Source organism: Protopterus annectens, chromosome 3.part1 (assembly GCF_019279795.1).
Source record: "Protopterus annectens isolate FY-2018-M chromosome 3.part1, PAN1.0, whole genome shotgun sequence".
NCBI lineage: Eukaryota > Metazoa > Chordata > Ceratodontiformes > Protopteridae > Protopterus > Protopterus annectens.
This window is the reverse complement of record NC_056732.1, coordinates 506,940,236-506,957,399: the sequence shown is the minus strand read 5'-3', so window position 1 is coordinate 506,957,399 and position 17,164 is coordinate 506,940,236.

Below are 17,164 nucleotides of genomic sequence, written 5' to 3'. Positions count from 1 at the left end.
GCAGTTACAGACAATACTGCAGTCATGCGGTACATCTACAAGTGAGGGGGTAACCAGGTCATACCCCCTTTGCAGACTCACCATTTTAACTTGGACTATAGCTTCACAGCACAATCTCACTCTACTGTGATCCTACATTCCATCAGAGAAAAACTGTGTGGCAGACAAGCTGAGCAGGATCCAAGGCAGACCATCACAAATAGAAACTAGATCAGGGGGTCTTCCAAGATTTGATCCATCTGTGAGGAGTTCCACAAGTAGACCTTTTTACCTCTTCTTTAAATAATCAACTGGCAAAAAACTGTTCCAGGGCTCTGTGCTGCACTACTGCTTCACTAATATCTAGGGTACGACTGAAGATTCATCAGGAGTCTCCCAAATCATTGGGGTGACTATCTTCTGAACCAGCCAACAATGGTTCTCCCTTCTTTTGGAAATGGCTAAGGGCAATTACCACAAACTTCCTCACAGAATGTATCTACTCACATAAGAACAGGGGTGTTGATATACCCCAACATCAGTCATCTTCAATTGACTGCCTGGATGACAGGGTCTTAATTTCTTTTAGGCATCTGTTTATTGAGGATGTACAGCAGGTACTAATGGAGGCAAGAAGGTTTGCTACTAGAAAATCATATATTAGCAAATGTAAACATTTCCTATTTCCAGCAACATAAGCATCACAAATTTAGAGCTAGTTGTTCTCTGTTTGTTCAATATTTGTATGCTTTACTATCCTATGTCCTTTCCTTATTCCTTTATCAAAGTTCGTTTATCTGCCATATTAGCATGTCTTTCCATGGATCCTCCTCTTTCAGTGCAGTCTCATGTCAAAATTTTCTTGAAAGTGGATTGCATAAGAAGCCTCCAAGAAAAACAGTGCCCCCTTTAATTTGGTGTTAGAGTAGCTAACACTTCCTCGATTTGAACCAGCTAATCTTGCTGACTTGAGGTTCTTAACACTGAAAACAGTTTTACTGATTGCTCTGACCTCTGCAAGAAGGTATTTGAGCTGCAAGCTCTTATGGTGAGTCAGTCCTACTTCATTTTCCAATGGGGGATGGTTTCTTTGAGAACTAATCCTTTTATGCATAAAGTGGTATCTTGGTTTACTTTAAGCAAAAGTGTCCATCTCCCTGTTTTCTTTCCTGAACCAAAAAATTGAGTAGCCATGGCAATTTTACATAAAAAAGTATAAAACTCGGATGTCTGACACAATTCAGTATAACTGCAAGAGTCCATGAGTTATGAACGAAAGAATAAATATAAGAGGCAACAGCAGGAATGTGTTGGTGTTGGGGGAGGCTTAAATGCAAAACCAGGAGGATATCTGGCTGAAACCAGGGAGAATTTATATTGTATTCCTTAGGCTCATTTAAAAAGTTAATAGAGGAACATCTCTAGCATCATGATGCATTTTATAAAAAATCAGAAGAATGAAACTCTGACATCTGGTATTATTGACTGACTGTAAAAACCAAAATAAAAAGAAACATTAGGACATTCTGACAACTCAGGGGCAGGTATGAGGTATATCAGTGTGTATGTTTCTGTTTAAATGTGTGTATATGCGAAGGGAAATGAATGGGAGAGGTGCCTGTGCCACCAAGATGCATGGACCAAGTGTTAACTACTGTAGGAAAGTACTGATTTTCACTTGCGGTAGTTAAGGGCAATTCAGAGACTTGCAAATTGGCTGACAGTGATTATGACATGAGAAGTTAATTAAATGGTACATTACTGTCACTAACAATGGGTAAAACTGCCTTCCAGTTTATAGCCTGCTACAGACCACCCTCCCAAACCCAGGAGCCCCACTCGCCCTTCCTGAGAACACTGGAAAATATGAAGGTCTCTCCAAACACCATTATATTGGGTGACTTCAACTACCCAAACATAGACTGGGAGCATTACTCTAGCTCCAACACCCTAGCCCAAAGGTTCCTAGAATTTATAAACTCAAATGCTATGGAACAACTTGTTACCACTCCCACAAGAGGGGAAAACATACTGGACCTGATCATCACCAACATGGGGACTCTATGCTCCAGACCAGAAGTGTATCCCTCATTGGTAAGATCAGACCATAAACTAATCTCACTGGATATTCACATCCCGACTCCACCCCCTGCCCTGAAAACCACAGTGAAAAACTTCTCTAATGCAAATTTCTCACTCCTCAAAACCGAGGTGGAATCCTTCAAAGCCCCCGGGCCTGTGGAAAATATGGCCCAGACCGCAGAATCCTTTATAAACGCATTCTATGAACACCTTCAGGAATGCATGGATCATGCAATCCCAAATAAAACCAAGTTCCAATCCTCCAAAGGCAGACGTCCTGTCTGGTGGACCCCAGCCATAAACAAACTATACAATAGAAGGAGGAAGCTACTAAATGATAGAGCAAAATCCAAAAAAGGAAAGGCATCTCTGATCAGTATTAGCAAAAAACTACGGGCACTCATAAAATCGTCTAAGGCCAGCTTCGAGAGAAAAATTGCACAGGACACTAAGGATAATCACAAGGCTTTCTCTAGTTATGTTAGGAACCTGGGTGGGAATTCCCAGATATGCTCAGAATTAGTCCAAAATGACAAAAAATACACCAAACCCACAGACATTGCCAACATCCTAGCTGACAGGTTCAGCGCAAACTCCCCCCCACCAAAAGGGCAAATATCTATCCCAGCAGAGTGCTGCCCCCTGACATCTCAGATGCTCAGGTAAGAGCTGCCCTCTCCAAAGCAAAAAACACAGCATCAATGGGACCAGACGGTGTCCCGGACTGCGTCCTACATGAACTCCAAGAAGAGCTAAACCCAAACATAAAACCACTGTTCAATCTCAGCCTTATTACAGGATATGTTCTCAAAGAGTGGCGTACAGCAATAGTGGTCCCTCTCCACAAAGGTGGTGCCTCAACGGATTCTGGAAACTATCGCCCCATAAGCCTGACTAGCTTGGTCTGCAAAGCTATGGAAAGGATCATCATGGACCTCATAAATGAAGATATTGGGGACCTACAGACACTGGATCCTACCCAGTTTGGCTTTGTTAAGGGCAGATCCTGCCACTTAAACCTGGTTGATTTCTTTGAAACAGTCACTAAGGCCATTGATGAGGGGAAGGTAGTTCACACAACCTACCTGGACCTCGCAAAAGCCTTCGATACAATACCCCACTCGGGCATTATAGATAAGCTCACCAGCTTAAATATAAACCCCTATGTCACTAGATGGGTTGCAAACTGGCTCAAGGACAGAACCCACATGGTTAGAATTGCTGGAGCCATGTCAGACTCCAAACCAGTTACAAGTGGTGTCCCACAAGGCTCAGGCCTGGGATCTCTCTTGTTTGGTATATATTTCTCGGAGGTACAGGCCAAAACAGAAGGACTGTGGCTGACCAAGTTTGCAGATGACTGCAAACTGGGTGCCATAATCGACACTCCAGCCGACACAAGCATCCTCCAAAAGGGCCTCATAGAAACAGACAACTGGTGCCAGAGCCATGGCCTCAAGCTAAACGCCAAAAAGTGTATAGTCATCCCCTTTGGCAAAAACAAAGTGCCCACAAATTACCACATAGGTGGTAATCCATTAAGTACAGAAGAAGTAATTAGGGACCTGGGGGCCCAAGTTGATAGCAATCTCTCATTTGACAACCACGTGGCCAAAGTGGTTAGAAAAACATTTTATATAGCCACCTAATCATGAAGGGATTCACATCTAGATCAGGGGAGGTCATCTTGCCTCTTTACTCATCCCTCATCAGGCCCATAATTGAGTACAATGCCCCTTTTGGGATGTACCTTACCAGACACCTGCAGCAACTGGAAAGACCCCAAAAGTACCTCACCAAGAGGATCAAAGGGCTCAAACAGATGCCATATGCTGCCCAGTTAAAGAAACTCCAGCTCTACTCAGTGACATACCGCCTGCTCAGAGGCGATCTGTGCCTGACCTATAAAGCCATGTCCAACCCAGAATTAATGGACATGCTGCACCTCAGAAAATCCAAATCCGATCGAACTACGCGCTCGAGAGACATGAACCTCAACACTGAAATAAATAGGACATGCTGGAGGGACAGATTCATAACCCAGAGGCTCCCTTCACTCTGGAATAAAATCCCAGTCCAGGTTATGCAGACTCCCTCATTGACTCTCTTCAAGAGGAATCTTGATGAGTGGATGGGAGATGGTGGGTTTACCCCGGGTATCACATCTGTGTCACTGTTAGACAGAGGCACAGTATACTAACCTCGAAAAAGGGCATAGCAAAATTATTTTAAAATGGGTGGTGAAAGCCAAACACACTCTGGCTAGGCTTATAAATGCCCTAGGGCAGATAGCCTAGTATGAACCTGTGAACCTATGAACCTATGATCCATTTTACTTTTCATGTTCTGCAGTTTACTATAGAGCTAATCTATCTGGACCTTATGACATAGTGATCATTTTAGGTCTTTACATCTCTCCCCCTTAATTCATTTATTTTCCAGAGTTGTATTGCACTTAGGTCAATACAGTCCAGTATTTTAATAAGTGAATTAGACTTGCATCTTCAAAAACTTTACAGACAAAATCATGTAATCTCTCAGCCTCTCGTACTTTAAACTGTACATGTTCAAACTGGCTAGCCATTATCCATAAGTGCTGCATTATTTTTTTTGTGAGTAACTCCTGTTTTTTGTGTTTATAAGAGAATCATAGTAATATAGTTGCTGGTTGCTGCTATAAATTCAGTAACTCTTTGAAAGCACCTACAGTTAGGAAATACACATGCAGACACTCAAAATCTTCCATCTAAGCAGCCAAACCCCTTTAATGTAATGACAGCAGCTGCCTAAGCAGTACAAAGACACACAACATCCTGCATGCATTAGTCTAATGGAATTGTTAAATGGAATTCTTAAAGATAGACTGTATTATACATTATATCCCACCTCTTAAGATGAATGCCATATATGGAGGAAAAATGCACAGACATATAAGCAGACTTGGCTCATGGCTGATTACTTGGCTAACAACCCTAGTTGTCTTTTTAAGCTTAGCCAAGCTTCCCAAGCACAAGAATCAAACCCTGTGTTTTGTGTACATAAGGTAAACACCTTAACCATTATGCCAACCCCCTAAGATGATTTATGGTTCTGTACCATGAGACACAGGCAATATTATTTCTTTTAGGTAGATAAGTACACAAAATATATACAGCAATACAACTGCAGTAGAGACATGCATTTTATTTATTTATTTGACATTTGTTAACCGGGTTAGTCCAACTGAGCCAGGAGCCCATTTCCAGTAGAGACTCGAGGAGAAAAGCTCCAGTACAGTACAATACAAAGTATTCAGAAATGTACATTTGAGTTTAACACCAAAATAATAAATGGGTGGTCACATAAAGCCATACAGATCAGAAAATAAATTAACAAAAGTCGCTTAAAAAACTTGAATAGTCAGGAGCAAAAAGTTATATAAATGTGAAAAATTACAATGACATAAAAATACAAATTACTACCCAGATGAATATTTTAATAACAGCTTTGTAACTCAGTCCTTGATATCATAAATAACTTAATCATTTCTTTTTTAAGGTTTAATGCTACCAAATTTAGATAATTTATGGTCACGATTAAATGATGTAGTTATAACTGGTGCTAAGCTCACATCCAGTAGTCGGTTGTGATCATGTAAATTGTCTTCATCAGGCCTGTACACAGTCTTTATTGGAAGGAAAGTGTGAATCTCAGTCTTGAACAATGAGGCATTTGTCCCTCGGTAGCAGTTTCACAGGGCAACACAGTGGTGTAATGGTTAGTGTTGTTGCCTCACAGCAAGAGGTTCTACAATTGGATTATTGGGTGGTGTGCCTTCTGTGTGGAGTTTGCATGTCTTCCTTCTGTTTGGTGTGGGTTTCCTCCAGGTGCTCTGGTTTCTTCCCACCTTACAAAGACATGCAGTGGGTGGACTGGACACTCTAAATTAGCCCTAGGTGGGAGTGTGTGTATGGTGCACCCTCTGAGGCCTTGGGCCTTTGGCTAGCAACCAAAGCCTGTAAAACCCATAACTGCAACAGAAACAAGTGCTGAAAGGTGCTCATTGTCTGATGTACCACATAGTGTGTAAACGGGAGAGAGAGTAGTTTCACAGTCACTTCACTAAACTGTGATGAAAGCAGTCCAGTCTTATGCAGGTGCCTTCTGTTCCTCTTCAGACTTAGAGTTTCTCTTGTTTTGACAGCACAGGGGTTTGATGTGTTAGCATGCCAATAACAACATGCTTATGTTGTTCCGAGCGTTTGTTGGATTGGATGTCGTCTGTTTCAGTCTCTCAATTCTGGAACATAAAATGGCTTAATTAATCTGTTGTACTATAATCACAGCATCTGCAGAGCCACTTAACATGCAGAGTGGACATTTGGCATTTATTTTGGATGAAATACAAGAAAAGACATGAATGACAACAAAAGACACCATTGGCTTCACTAGGTCTGCTGTTCCAGGCTTTGGAAAGAGTAAAGGCTTCCTCATGACATCTACCTGAGCTTGTGTTCCAGTAAGGGATCTAAATGGCTGCTTTGGATTTGACAACTTTTTCAGGACACTGTCTGGATTTTGATTGGCCAACATCTGCAGGGACATAACTTTATATACTTTAAATGCCCAGAGTATGAAATTGTCTTTTTACATACATCGGAAATTGTTGTCTCTCTTTTAACCTATTAACTCAGTGACTGCACTTCTCATTGCATCACTGAAAATATTGCTATTGTTTTCCTATTACAGCAGTGTTATTGCAGCTATGAAATATTGCACTTCTGTGCTTTGCTGCTGAACAGTTCATTAGTGGCATTATCTCAGGTAGTACTGCACTATTGCTAGCATTTCTAGTAATATTTCACTGTTAGCACTAGGAAGAAACAAAACTCACATAAGTTTTTAGTGACTGACTGTGCTTTTTGAACAGCAGAGTAGCCTTAATGTTTGTTACTGATTACTGCTTGCTGTACTGTTATGGCACTTAAAGCTGTTGCTCTGCAGCACTGCACTAGAAGTACTGAAATGCACTATGTGATATACTTTTGTTGCTCCACTGTTGCAAAATCAGAACTGCTTGTTTTACAATTTCTGCACATTCATCTATGCATTTGGACATCATGTTGTTATTGATTAATTCATTTGTTTACTTATGTTTGTTTTCATTGCTGCCAGTATTTTTCAACCCCTTTCCAGTGAATCTGTTCATTTGCTACCCATTACCAGGCAAGGGATAACCAGGAAGGAGCAGTAAACAATCACCCGAGAGGGTTAGGTCATGATTTTTACTATGTTTGCAGCCCTATTCACTGCATGCACTCAGAAAGTGCCAGGGAGATTCATGCAATGGGCTGCTCATGGAGGATGTCCTTCACTTCTGCAAGGGGTGTTCCCTTGAAGCAGCCCTGCTCCTCTTCTCTAAACATCAGGTTTTCCCAATTGCCACTGGGAGATCACACTGTGCAGTATGTCACTAAGTGTGCATAACCCCTCTCATCCCCAGAAGGAAGTGAGCAGGCCATATTCCTTCTCACCTTCCCTTCCTTGCATGGTTCCTTTGTGCTGGGTCTGGTAATCAATCTCTGTTCACCTGAGCAACAGTCAGGGCTCTATCCCCTCTACACCAGGAGTCTCAAACTCAAAGGAGCACAAGGGCTACAAATAACTCCAAGGATTATTTGGGGGACAGCAAGTCCAAGTCATCCGCAAACTATAGTTTTTTTTTTTTTTTTTTTTTAATTAGCAAAAAAAGTAAGTTGCAAAAAAAAATTGGTTTGAAGCAACAGACCAACACTATTCTATTGTATTAGTTTCAAATACTGTAGTAATTTCAACTAAGCTCTATGACAAAGTATTTGTTGTTAATGAAACATTATTGCCTTTCTTCATTTTACCTGCTTAGCTGAAGTTTTTCAGAGACCAGGACATCAACATTAGGCTTTATGTCACATGAAGCAGCCACCTGCAAGGTAGCTGTCAAGTGTTCGTCTGTCAACCTTGGAAAACGGATTTGTTGAGCTTCATAGATGAAAAAAACTGTTCACAAACGTATGTACTGCCAAACATCACAAGGATTTGAGCATCCATAGAGAAAAGCTTTGGAAACTTATCTTGACTCATGTACTTATAAAAATCTGGAATGCCAACACCTATGTACTTTAGTTTCAGAACACTATCACACTGAAGCTCCAACAACTTCATCTGGAATTCTTCAGAGACATTAACACCTATGGAAAAGGCATAGTAAAGATGGCAAACAGGAGTTCTAGTGCCTCGAAATCCTAAAACCAACAGTCATATTCTGCTCGTAATTTGCTAACTGCATCTGAATATTCTTTCAAGAACTGTATTTTACTGTTTCAAGTGACTGTAAGGCTGATAAATGAGCTAGGTTATCATCCATCAGCTGTTTCTCCCACAGGGAAAGTTTATCCTCAGGATTTACTAATCTTCCATGTAAGACTAGATTAGTCTTACACGGAAGCACCAGTCTAAGAGTATGATGGCAGCGCACCATGCAAATTAATGAGGGTGTGCTGCCTCAACTCTAAAGTTTACATGGAGCATGGACGAGTGTAGGGGGCATGTCGGACTGCTGAGCAGTTCAAAAATCCACGCACCTGCAATGAAGAAATGCTGCAATGTCAAGTTACATGAGCGGGTCCGCTCACATGTGCACAATGTAACACTATACTCCCCCATATGTTAAACAACTGACAAAATTAAAAATAGAAAGATTTTTTAATTTTTTTTTATTTCATCCGATATAGCTGCCAGTATTTGCACGTTTGTGCAGGTTTGCCCATTGCTTAGCTACAGTCAGCAGCTTAGACACCAGAAGAGGATAATAAGAAAAATATATGCAAATTAAGCAAAATAGCGATAATGTAGTGGTTAGAGCCTTTGCATAAAACGGAGGCATTACCGGTTCAAGTCCCACTACTGCACATTCCATTTTCTGTTGGAAATCTGTATACAAAAATATTTCCTGACATTTTTTATGTATATGTTATGTAAAAAGCATTGAAAAGTTAAATGTAGTAGTGAACGAATTTTATATATATATATATATATATATATATATATATATATATATATATATATATATATATATATATATATATATATATATATATATATATAGCTATAGATATATATATATATATATATATATATAAAGGTGAAATGGTTATGCATTCTGAGGCATGAATACCCTATTTTAAGCAATATAAAGTACTGCTAAGTACATTTTACCAGTACTGAGCATATTTAAATCCAATTGCTCGTAGCTGCGCACCGAGTTAACCAACGCAATGTCTTTGCATGTAGCAACGTCGAGCAACATTGAGCAATGTAGGGCAAAGTTGGGCAAAGTCGGTTAAACATGGCTACACCTCCTTTACTGTACTTTAACCCATCAGGTCTGCCCAGTAGGAAAATAAAAAGGAATGACAGGGCTCAAACTCAGGATACTGAGCACTATAGTCACAGTACTTAACCACTAAGCCATGACAGCATTTCATAAACATGCACTTTCAACAGATACATATCTATCAAAGGAATTTTAAACATTGCCAACATCAGCTAAGCAGGTGTGCCTACAGCTGAGTTTTTTCAAAACTGGCCAATCACAAATAAGTGCGGGAAATGAGGCAATGAGGTATATTTAAGCTCCACAGGTGGGAATACTTGCTATAACTGGTTGTAGCTTCCTTCTGCATTCAGCATAGCCGGTGTTGGAGAAGGCACTCTATTTAGAGCGCAACGCTGGGGCATTGAGGAGTCCAAACTAATGGTTTGGCTCCTTGTCCACAATCATGAGGAAAGACTCCTGCGGGGCCAGTTCCAGGGTACCCAATATAAAACGGAGGCCTGGAACAGTCTTGCTCGTGATCTCAGCAGTGACACTGGTGTTCCTCGGACTGGTGAGCAGGTCAGGCACCATTATTCTGACCTGACGTGACATAGGGAGGATCAACTGGACCAGTGGATCCAGGAATCCCATGCGATGCCTAATTCCCCAGTACTGAGTAAGTATCCATTGTATTAAGTAGTTAAGAATTGCTATGCTTGTCTATACTATGGATAGGTATGTCTCAATAGCACTGCATTTACTTCACAGCTGCAGGTGTCCGGGCTATGAATCAGCAAGCCATGAAGATAGGCTGCAAAGGCTGCATCATCAGGCAGGTTAGTAATTATTCTGCATGTACTGTTATATAAAATAAATGAGAGAGCCTTCAAAAAGTGTTTTGACCCAATAAATAAAGGTGTAATAATACTTTAATAAATGTATAATTCCTGGAGTGCGTCTGTGTCATTTTCTTTGATATGTTGCTGTACTGTTGCATTCTACAAATAGTAGTGTTGTATTAAGCAGTGTCAACCCACACTTGGGTAGGCCCATATAACGTGGATGAAGGAAGTGCCAGTAGCTTTTATGCATATTTACAGTCCTCAACTGTTGGTTCATGCCCAGCATGTACAGGTTAATCTGGCACATGAGTAGCTTGGTATTGTGTTCCCCAGAAATGTCAGTGTGCTGCCAGAAATGTAGGGAGCTATTAACATATAACTGATACTTTCACCTGAACATATCTAGATAATTATATGAAAGTAGAGCTGTCAGTGTACCATCTTAGCAGTAGTGTGTGTGAGCAACTCTCAAAATATGTAGCAGTAACATCTGCATCTTGGACAGTTTGTATGTAAGATACAGCTCATGTATATAATGATCTAGAAAAATCCAATTGCACAATATAAGGACATTGGGTAGTGTAATGATACATGTAAGGGACATATAACTGCAGTTAATAGGAATGTAGTGAAAACTAGAAGGATATATAAGTTGTTAATTGAGCTATCTTTTTCCATCCTACTGTATGTGCATAAAAATGCAATTCCATACCTCAATCGGTATGTCTAATCTCAAAACATTTGTTGGGACATATGCCTGATTGGTTTATAAATATTTGCATTTATTTCTATGCATGTGCCCTGTTAAAATACCACAATATTGGTGGCCTGTTGCTATCAATTCAACCTGCATGCTGTTAAAATATCCACTATTGCTCTATATATGCATGTGTTATGCTTGCTTTTCAACTGTTGAAACTCTGGTGTGTTGGGTTAATGGGAATACTTCTACATGCTGTTATAACTAATTGGGAATGCTTTTGACTGTTACTAACCCATATCATTATTAAACTCTCCAAAACATAATTCGTATGGGAAGGCCGGTCCCAGCGGTCCCACCTGTCCCACCTCAGCTGGCCATGTCACCTGGCACCAGCAGATCCAGTGCCCAGCCTGGGACCTCCTCCTCCATTGGTCCTGCGCCACCTTCAGGTGGAAGTGCTGCAGGGGATGGGGCTCACCCCCCTGTGCAAGCATGGGCAGAGCAGGGCCACCTATCGCCCTTCAAACGGTCCAGGCTGTGGTGCATAGAGAGATTGAACATTCTGTTGCAGAACCTCTATGCCAGCTTGAGGCTCGAGTGGTGCAACTCCTGGGACAGCCTGCCCCTCCTACACAGCCCCCAGCACAGCCACCCTCTGGGCCGTGAAGGTGCAGTGGTGACTGCCCATGGGTTGGGACCTCAGTCCCACTGTTTCCATCTGGGGGCTCATGGGCTTGCGATTTCCAAACATCCATCCCCGTCAAAGGTGTTCACCCACCACGTGTCATATATTGCCCCTGTATGCGTCTTGTTTGTCTTGTCTGTTTACCTCCCCAACCTACCTCCCCAAATATACCTACTTCCCCTACCCCACATTCCACTCTCACCTGAAAAAAAAGGGCAATCTGCTCCCAAAAAAAAAATATACGCCCCATACATAGCTGCCCATTTTGCACACATGTCCACTGGACACAAGAAATGTTATTTAATTGGCATTACAACATACTTTGTTGTCCTCACCCCTCTCTCAGTAGTTGAAAGTTTCATATCTACCTCCAAATTTATTGCATACGCACAGCTGTTGCTGTTGAAGAAATGGGCAGCTATGGATCTTCCCTACACCCATCCTGCACATCCCAAGCTATTTTCCATACTGTCTTTTCCTCTTCGTGCCCCTTTTTCACCACTTTCCTATCTCCCCATTTTTCTTTTCTTTCAAAGAAATGAGCGCGGGGGTTAGCGGGAGTAAGAATTATTAAGCAGTAGTTAGCGGGTTTGCGCGGGTTTGCGCTTGGCTAAGCAATGTGCAGCAATGCGCAAACCCATGCAAACCCGCTTACAACTGCTTAAAAGTGCCTTAGTCACTCTGTATGTGAGGGCCCTTGTTCTGCTCAGGAGCAAAATAAAACACCTCTGTCAGTCTCAAACCCCAGACCTTGCACACACTACACAACATAAAGTACCACTAAGTCATGGTAGATATACATCAAGTTGGTGCTTAAATAAATATATTATGCATCAGAATGAGTGAATGTAAAGGAAAAATAGGAATACCATACCACACAACTTGTTCTGTGGATATTGACCAACAGTTGTTGTTGGATTACATTACATGACTGTGATAAGAGAAGCAGCCATTTTAGCAGGAAATAATGTTACACCATCACTTTACAACCCCACACAGTATCACAGCAGGACAAACACTGGCATATCTGTTTAGGGCAGAGGCCATACCTCCAAATTGTCCCTAATTTTCAGGGATGTCCCTGATTTTGAAACAAATTTTAGCTCTGTCCCTCTGAATCCCTCCGAAAAATACTGACTTTGGACAGAAAGGTGGTGAATTACACTTAATGAATAATGACAATAATTAAGAGGTAGGCACTTCTTTTACTTCAGAAAAGGTGTATTAATTCATATGCTCTGATTCATTCAATGTCTCAACTTAATGGCACTAATATTTTAAAGGTGTCCCTGACTGTCCCTGACTTTTTCTTTACTTTTCCCTGAGTCTGTTCAGATATGTACCTGAGTGGTTGAGAGGTCTGGCAGAGGCAGAAACACAGAGGCATATCAGCCTTTCTGCTGTTACACACTGTGCAAATAGCTTTGAAAGGAGTTTCGGAAGCATACCCTTATGTAGGAATACAACACTGAAATACAAATGGATGCAGCCATGTACTGGTAGAAACCAACTGTAAGAATGCCATTACTCTATTGCTGAAAAGACCTGTGTGGTGCATAGACAAAAAAAAAACAGGCTATTCTCTGGCTATGATGTGGATAGGTCCACAGTTGGGAGTTACGCAGACTACTTGCCTTGATAAGCTAACATGTACACAGCAACCCTGTAAGTCCAGCAAGATAAAATCCACACAATAGTACTTACGCTCTCTGTACTTCTGCAACTTTACCCAAATGTAGAATATACCTGTGTGTGCAGGGTCTACCAAGGATGTAGGTAAGCATACTCACAGTACTGAAATGTGTCCTGTCAACACTAAAAAAGCACAAACTGTTTAGAACTGAGTAAATGAATATTCACAGTATAGCAGTTCACAAACAATTCTTGTGCCAAAGGAATACATCTCAATAACTAGCTTTGTATGGCAGTTAATTGTAACAGTTGAAAAGAAAGTACATCTTTCCATGTATCTTGGAGTAGCATTTTGAGGGGTGAGTACATTTCTACCCTGACAAGTGGGTACTGGAAGCAGCAACACTAGGTCTGAGTACAAAATGTAAATCTCTGGCTACACCCCTGGCTTCTGATATAAGAACTATACCAACCTTCTGTCTTAAACAATGATGTCCACAGCAAACAAGGATGATCTCCATCTTGGAAAGCTGAAAGGGCCACGCCTACATGAGTTAGCAATTTATAGTACTGGGTTGCTATGACAGTGATTACTGCAATTACTACACAGCAGGCTGCATTCAATTAGCAAATGTATATGTATTTACTGGCATGTAGTAGATGTTATTGAAGAATAGTCTACATAATGTGAACCATTCATATGTGGCAGCAGTACTTCTTTATGCACAGATGTTCTGCTTAACTACTGCTATGGACAATACTGTGTGTACCTGTGGGCAGTGAGACATAACTGTGAAATGTGTAGCTCAGCATTAAATGTCAAAGATCTGATCCATGTTATCTGTGTTCTGTACAGTAGTGTGGCCAATGGCTGTTGGGGGGATTAGTGCTGACATTATATAAACATGGGTGTGACAGAACAACACTTGCATGATAGTCGTATTAAAGTGTAGCTTAGCATTGGCAACTGCTGTAGCAGTCTAGTATGCTTATCTAGCATCTGTAGCCATATATACCCCCCTAATGTTAGTGTGTGTTCATATGTGACACCTGTTTGTGTTGCAGCAAAGCCCAACAGTTCAGCTGTGAAGTCCAGGGACTTATAACAGTGTGGACCTTGTGTGTGTATGCCACACAATCATGCTGAGAAATATATATGTGTCATATATATTCACATCTGTATATGTGCATAGAGCAGGGGACATATTGCAACTGTTTGTGAAGGGTGGACATATATATGTTGGTGAAGGTTAGTATGTGCATATTTGTATGTAGGTTTTAGTGTGTGACAAACAAGACAGCATACAGTGCCGGTATATGACATGTGGTGGTTAAACACTGTGGGTGGTTTGTTCAGTTTGCAATGTTGAAGCCAGTAAGGCCTGCTAAAGCTACCTGGGCTGTGAACACCTTCAATGCATTTATCCCAAGACTGTGCGATTTTATTACATTACTGTACACCTTACATCCTTTGTATAATTGATATTCTCACTATGAAAGGTGAAATGTATATGTGCCTACATATGTATGTATATGTAGACCAATGGATGTCTATATGTATATATATATATGGGTCTACCTGACAACACCGACACACCACAACACCGACAACGAAATCACCGACACCACATAACCGACAGTTCACAAACACGAAACCTCACATGCTCGACACACCATAATACCGACAATCAACAAACAAAACAAATCTCCTGTCCAAAAAGCACACACACAACACAAGCACACCAAAATCCTTACAAACCCACAGTAAACCTCACATACACAACTATCTACAACCTTAACCCAAACCCTAACCCTAAGTTCCGTCACTATCGCACACTCACCTAACCCGCGCCCTAACCCTAACTCACTTAACCCGCCCCTAACCCAAAGACTGTCACTATCGCACACTTACCTAACCCGCCCCTAACCCTAACTCACTTAACCCACCCCCTAACCCAAAGACTGTCACTATCGCACACTCACCTAACCCACGCCCTAACCCTAACTCACTTAACCCGCCCCTAACCCAAAGACTATCACTACCGCACACTTACCTAACCCGCGCCCTAACCCTAACTCACTTAACCCACTCCTATCCCTACAGACCGTCAATATCACACACTTACCTTACTCGCACCCTAACGTCCGTCACTACCGCATACTTATACAGCCTTTTCCCATGTCGGTGTTCTCAGCATCGGGGTTTTCATCCATCGGTCTTCTCAGTTGTCGATTTTATGGCGTCGGTGTTCTCATTGTCGGCATTCTAAGCTGTCGACGTTGTCAGGTAGACCCATATAAATATATATATATATATATATATATATATATATATATATATATATATATAGTTATATATACTCATATACACCTACATCTACTTGTTGCAATAGATCCTCTGTACTGTTGACTGTCTGTGATGGTCAATATGTTTGTGAATGTGTCAAAGATATGTATTTGTGAAATAGCTTAGTGGGAAACTGTTTATGTCATGGTATTATGGGTCCTTGCTTTGATCCTAGCAAAAGCTGTGTATTCTGTTGCTAGGCAGAACAAGTGCTATTGCATACAGTGTGATTAAGTCCCTTGGTTTTAACTAGGGTGTGTCATTGGAGGCTAAAGCACTACATCTATGATTATTGATTGGTACCAATGTTGTGGTGGTGCTGTAGCGCGGTCGTAAAGCCACTCACAGTTAGGTTGCCGCCGTTGATTCTCAGTTAAAAGCGTCTACTGTGTGACGACGAAAATGGGCGGCGTTCGTTGCCTGAAGGTTGTGTTAGGCCCGCAAGCCAGCATAAAAACTCTGCCATGTAAAACGGGGACGAGGTTCGCTGGCGCTAACTAACCGGGGAAAATCACACAAGAAACACACACCAATGTTGAATCCAAATCCTGTGTGTACTGTAGTACTACTTGAAGCTCTGGGTCTGTACAGCAAAGTATGGTGTATGTCCACATTGCTTGTATCCATGGTTTTGTGTGGTCCCTGTATTCATCACAGATTACATTTCTCAAGATTAAGGTTGTGTAAGTACTGACACACAGTACTGTATAGTACACACTGAAAGCTTATCTGGGTTGTCATACCTCTGTGTCTGTAATTATGTCTGATGTGTGTGGGTATGTCTGTAACATGTCCTTTGACATATGTGTGGTAAAACATATAACTGCGTATCTAGCAACATTCATAGTGTACTACAGCAGTATGCAACCGATATTCCCAATTTTGCACATATTTTGGCCACGGCTTTGCCATTAACAAGTTGTGTGGTATAATATTAATACATTTACTGTTCCTTACACTGATTGTGATGGATGACATATTTCTTTACACATCAACTTGATGTATATCTGCTGTGGCTAGGTGGTGCATCGTGTTGCATAAAGTGTGCCAGGTACTCTTGTACAGTCTTATATAGTGATTTTATTTTGTTGCTGTGCAGAACATGGTTCATTAGATAGAGAGTGAGCAAGGCACTTTCAAGCAGTTGGGTGAGCAGTGATAAGTGGCAGTTACAGTGTTTCACTCTCGGTTAGCTAATAGGTTGCTATGTATGGCAGTTCAGTGATATCTGTACTGTATAATGTTAAATGTGCCATATGACTTGCTCAGACATATTTTTGTATTTATGTCTTCCATTCCAAGGATCATGGCCCATCGTAGGAACCCCAGTTATAGTAGTGCTGAAGATGATATAATTACTAACAGTATGATTCAGCACTACCGTCTCATGTTCTCACGAACCAGCCAGGACCAGCAGGAGCATACTGCAATGTGGCAAGATGTCTGCAGGGTAAATGAGGTAGGCCTGCATAACCAGACATATGAGCAGGTACGCCACCACTGCAGTGATCTTCTCAGACATGTCCGTCAGCGTGCTGCTGATGTGCGTAGACAACAGCTT